This window comes from Chenopodium album, chromosome 2, assembly GCF_948465745.1.
Source record: "Chenopodium album chromosome 2, dcCheAlbu1.1, whole genome shotgun sequence".
NCBI classification, from domain to species: domain Eukaryota; kingdom Viridiplantae; phylum Streptophyta; class Magnoliopsida; order Caryophyllales; family Amaranthaceae; genus Chenopodium; species Chenopodium album.
In genome coordinates, this window is record NC_137835.1 from 17,473,083 (window position 1) to 17,479,088 (window position 6,006).

At 31.3% G+C, this 6,006-nt stretch overlaps 2 long non-coding RNA genes across 2 annotated transcripts; both read right to left on the reverse strand.

Annotated features, from left to right (window-relative positions):
- Positions 1-2,529: 2,529 nt before the first annotated feature.
- On the reverse strand, positions 2,530-3,212 carry LOC145583873 (uncharacterized). Its single transcript, XR_014100319.1, has 3 exons — positions 2,979-3,212; positions 2,754-2,890; positions 2,530-2,650 (listed from the first exon to the last, which is right to left on the reverse strand). It is a non-coding gene; the product is annotated as an uncharacterized LOC145583873 (long non-coding RNA).
- A 3-nt stretch (positions 3,213-3,215) lies between these two features.
- Positions 3,216-4,949, reverse strand: LOC145583879 (uncharacterized). Its single transcript, XR_014100320.1, has 3 exons — positions 4,755-4,949; positions 4,460-4,659; positions 3,216-3,943 (listed from the first exon to the last, which is right to left on the reverse strand). It is a non-coding gene; the product is annotated as an uncharacterized LOC145583879 (long non-coding RNA).
- Between the last annotated feature and the right edge of the window lie 1,057 nt (positions 4,950-6,006).

A 6,006-nucleotide genomic window follows, 5' to 3' on the forward strand; every position in this document is an offset into this window, starting at 1 on the left:
CCAATCCGTGCGTGCCCCACCCCTGCCCTTTTTCATTTATGAATTTCCTGTAAATTTTTTATAATATGTTCATTTCTATATTGGTAAATGTTCATTTAAAAATCATTAGATGTTCATTTTTATAACAAGGAGTGTTTGTTCAAATTAATATATTTTCTAAATTGAATTTTAAGAATTTTTTATAAATAAAAATGAGAGCAAATTTATTTATAAGGATTGCTGCGTTCAAATCATTTTTATTGTTAGAAGTACTGCATCATCCAATGTTCATTTTTATTTATCCGTGTTTCAACAGATGTTCATTTTTGTATCATCAAATATTCATTTCAAGAGCTATGTGTAAGTTTTATAGTAAGATGTATGCAAATACTATACATACGTCTAAGAATTGTATTTATATACTACCTTTGTTAATTTTTATGTGCAACTTTGGGGTATTATTTGTGAGACATAAAATATTCTAAAGTCGCACATAAAAAAATTAACGGAGGTAGTAAATAAAACGTTGTTAAAAAAATAATTTTCAATATAAAATAAATTCAATTTAATTACAATATTAATGCATTTCCTTACAGCTATACTGTTACATGTAATTGTTTTATAAACATTAAGTGAACATTATTGTTTGGGCAGTCAAAAGACTATCACGAAATCGGTTTGAACATTTAGGTTTTTGTTTATGAGCTTTTCTAATATGAGCATTGGATTTTGTAGTTTAATGACTTGTTTACTTTTCGTGAGGAAGAGCAATCCATATTAGAAATATCATACGCATACTCAAGATGGTTTGTATCATTTAGCTACCAATGTTAGAATAAAATTCATAAAATAGAAATAAGTATTTATTTAGCTTCCAAAATGTAAAAATTTGTTTATTAAAATGAACATCGTCTCTTATATCTAATGTGCGGCATTAATATTCAAAGAACATTTTACAACATAAAAAATGAGTATGTATTAAACCTGAATGAATATCCTTTAATGTGTAATTGAACATTTAATAAAATTAAAATAAATATCTATCAAAATAATTATGTGCATATATATGTTAATGAGCATTTACCAATATGTAAATGAACATATATTATTGTAAATACAAACATAATTTCAAAATAAAAATGAACTTGTATCTTACAAAATGACATTGTCATTTAATACATTTCATATATATAGATAACATGTATGTAAAATCGTCTTCCCTGCGTGTTGTTTTTAATACATATTCTTTCTCAATATCTATATCGATGTCTTCTACATACTTTCTTATATAATTATCCTATGTAATAAGAGATCAAATTTTTAAACCATTAATAAACATTTATACATATAAATATGAACCCATTATTAGAAATGATCGTATACAGTTCAATATGAAAATGAACAATTATTGAAATATAAATGAACATCTTTCAATATGAACATGAACAAGTGTTAAAAGTCAAACGAGCATCAAAAATAGTTTTCACTATGAACTAAATTAATTATACCTACAGAAAATATGTGAATAAATCGGCCAAAAATAGACATTATTAGAATTCAATTTGAAAATCGTCTATTAATATGTGAATGACCGCTTACTAATATATAAATTAATATTTATGTAAATGAAAATGAACATTAATAAAAAATAATTTTCACTACAAACTAAATTTACATTTATATAAATTTACAAAATAGATCAAATTATCTATAAAATAAGGATAATTAAACTCTGTTTTCAATTTTTTATGTCTGCAATGTTGTAATCTAATAACACACCATAAATAAATTAAACACACAAAACTGTATACCAAACATTATTTTAATATAATTACAATGAATCACTTTTATGATAAAAAAGTATAATAATTCAAGAACTACTATCGAAATTTTCATATATTTAAAAAAAATAATTGATTAATACAACAAAAGGTTTGGGTTTTTACTTTTTTCTAAAAATAACTTACAATTATCCTTGCAATTGTGTGACTTCATCTCTTATACCAAACATCGTGCTTGATTTTTTATGAGAGGGATTGAAGAGTGAAGATTAAATGTGTATACTAATTTTAGAAGAGAGAAAATAACGCCTCTATCTTATTTTTGGGATAAAAAGTAAACATTGTGTTTTTTTTGGAGGAAAGTGGATAGTGGGGGACTGGGGGTGTAGGTAGTGCTACCTACACTAGAGTGTAGATTTATATAATTAAGAGAGAGTGAGTTATAACATACATTTAACTGGCTAGCCCAAATAGCCAATAATTATTGGGCCTTAGTAAGTACAACACAAGCTAACGGTTTATAAAATGCAAATTGCCTTACCAAGTTACAAGTATCATTTCAATCAAATACTAATAATCAAATTTTTATAAATTCTACAGGAGGATCTACCTTTTTGTCATTGGATTCGTGTTTGGAACTCTTACGATTATGACGCAAGTTGTCATGCCTCCTTCGATCCCTAGTACACACTACCTGTTTGAAGACGTCTTATATGACAACCCAATTTAGCAAAATTATTAAAATAACATAGAGTTATAAAAAATGTTACTGTTATTCATAAGACCAATTTTCTTATTAAATACCCACATGGTACAATGGATGATCTTGGGGGTGCTGTTGTGTTCCGTGCTTCTCTTGGATGTCGTTCTCCGTATGCAACGTCTACCAACTACAACATCAAAAAAATGTTTTACTTTTAACCTATGGTATCATAAAACCTAATAAAATAGCCATAAACCAAAAATACTCTTAAGTTAGTCATTACGACTTACCCCTAGTTTGCCATAGTCCCCTGACTTAATCGGTCACGCTTAGCAGCAATCCCAATCTGCTTCATGTCCCAAGCCTTAACTCTTGGATATGCTTCCCAATGCGTAGGCTCCCAGTTCAAACGATCTAGATAAAACAACTTCAACAGCGATAACACATTAATGTTAACACCAATATGAGTAATTCATACATTATACTTGTTAACACAGAAGTTCAAAAGTACTTACAATAGAAAAAATTGAACATCCGCCACATCCTCCTGCATAGCCATTAGCATAAAAGCATCGAGCAAAGCTCACAACATTGTCCATCAATTTTGCAAGTACCAACTCACACCAATCATATTCATTGCAATCCATCACACAACCAATAGCAGGCAACAAGTCGCGTGGTAGTCTTGGTGATTGTGTTGGACATAAAATCATTTGGAGTGATATTATTAAAAACAAAGTCTTAAACTCCTCTTCAAAATTACCCTCCAACTGATCCATCATCGAAGCGGTCACTGGAATTCCTACAGATGTGTAAGATCGTCTGAATTCTATCGCTGGTTTGGTCTCCCATGTCCTCCCATACTCTAATAAAATGGTCAGACTCCTTTCCTGTACCTCATTAGACATATGTTTTGGTGAAGGTACAACCTTTGATCCACATGGGATACCTAAAATCCAACGAACTTGATTTTTCGAAAAAAGAAAAATATGTCATCCGTACCAATTAAAACCCTACTAATTGGATCAATTCGAGTCATAATCCAATATGCCAATTGTCGTGGTAAATACATACCCTTGGCAAAATACAGTAATCCCCCAAAACCCATGTCACATACCCATCTTCTTTTCCTATCATCAAAGTTTTGACAAATCCTTCCAAAAGACTCAACACGACAATTCATATTTGGAGGATGTACAACTTGTTAGTACAGGGTAGTGAGCCACATAATAAGTTTAAATTTGAATACATATAGTAGCAATAGTCACTAACTCGGGTAATAGATTTTGAATATTCTTGAAACACTTCAAGTCTAGATTTGACAAGTCCACCAACACTAAGGGCATTATCCTATATCATAAAACTAATATCAATCCACCATTACAGTACATACTTATAGTAGTGATCTTAACTACAAAATATTACCTTAAACAATGTAGGATATATTTCTATAGGTTTCGGCCAATCCAGCATGTGGAACCTGATAGTGATAAATTGGTATATCATCACTTTAGTTGAATGGTAATTCACCTTAGTCCCATGTACTTAACAATAAGATATTCCATTTGGGAATAGGGAAACAATAACATAACATAATCCATTTTTGGTAAGAGAATTATGCAAAATTTTACTGAAACAGGTAACAAAATCACATTAGCAAGTCAGAAATTAACAAATAAATGATGCTTATGAGGCTACCAGGACTATGTTACAAGGTAGCAGTCATTCCTGTTACAAATCTGGACTAAAATTAAACATGCATGATGGAAGTAGCAAAACCATAATTAGGACTGAATGTAGGAATGAATTAGCAATTTAGCAGGTTGATTGGCTAGTTTCAGAGTAATTATTCAAAAAGACATAAAATTTGTATTGCATAATTGTATTGCATCAATATAGGAATGATTTAGCACAATAATTGGCTAATTGCGGAGTAATTATTCAGACAGACAAATAATTTGTGAATTGGAATATACAGTTCTAAATTAGAACTTACGTTTTCAATTTCTTCTTTTGAATTAGTGTGAGGGATACAGTTGGGCGACGAACTGATTTCGGATTTCGCTCCTAATCGTAGCATCCCTTGATCCAAATTAAACGTTGCGCAGTTGGGTGTACTAGAATTGGATGCATCTGCGAGTTCTTGTTTGAAAAACGAGCACCGACACCTTTTTCCCAATTCAATTCTTGGCATCACTGGATTGTCAACCCACAATCATGAATCAGCAGAGCAATAAGCAGATTAATGTATAGTTTGTATTGTAAGAGTAATTAGCTAATTGCACACATACCTTTAGTCCGACTAAGTTCCGAATACTTTCAAAAAGGGAAATCCTAGATGAGAATCCATCGGTAGCTGGAAGAGAGAGTATTCACAAAAGAGGATGTGTGTAGGAGACGAGTGAGAAGGAAACCCTAACCGAGACTTGTAATCTAGTAACGGACCATGGAAGTGGTTGGGAATATACAGACACGCCGTGAGTGACTATGCGTTGTATATGTGGAAGGGAGTTTATGTGCACGTGGATTGGTGTACACGTATAAGGGAGGACGTGTTACTGAAAGGACCAGAATACCCTTCAGTAATGTATGGGAAAAGACTGAAATGGGCTTAGATTAACAAGTTTGAGCAATCATAAAGATCAATTAGGATTTTTCGATAAGAAAAATAGACTAAAACACTTTGCAGAGTATATGGTTGAGGTCTTAGGGGCTGCAGCTACACTTCAACTTGTAAAGTTGATTCTCTATTCTGATGACATGTGAAGCCCAAGCCCGTATTTTACATGATGCTAATTACTTAAATTAGTTACAATCTTGGACCAAATTCTATGTGAAAATGGATTACTTGCCTTGGAAAAAATCTTCATTCATATAATAAATTACACCCAAAGTAAAGTGGATTCTCTATTCTAATGACAGGTGTGGTCCAAGCCCATATTTAACGTGATGCTAATTACTTGTATTGGTTAAAATCTTGGACCAAATTCTATGTGACAATATATTACTTGTCTTGGAAAAAATCTTCATTCGTATATAAAATTACTCCCAAAATTCTTGTAACTTTCTCCATGCCCCTATTCATATGTGTTTTGCGTTCATACCCTCTTAAGTCTTTAGTTGCAGAATGACATACTATTTCTTCACATAGAAGATCATCAAAAATGCCCCGCCAACAATAGACAATTTTAAAATGAACAATTTGTCAAAATTAAGCCAGCCTTTATCTGATTAGCTCAAAATAAATCAACATTTTGATTAACTAAAAATAAGTCAACCTCTATAGGGTATCTTCTCAAAATGAGTAATATATGACTTGTTGAATATTGGGGTAATTGGTTGATTTAATAATTTTAGCCACTTGTCATTGTGTGGTTGGTCTTTTTATTTTAAAAAAAAAATTAATTAAGATTTATTTTTGATTAATGATTTAAAAATACATTTTTTTCCAATTAACAATAATATCAAATAAAAAAAATCCGAGCAACTCCCTACCCACTGCCAGCCCCCCCCCCCCCCACCAACTCCCCAGCCACAAGTGTG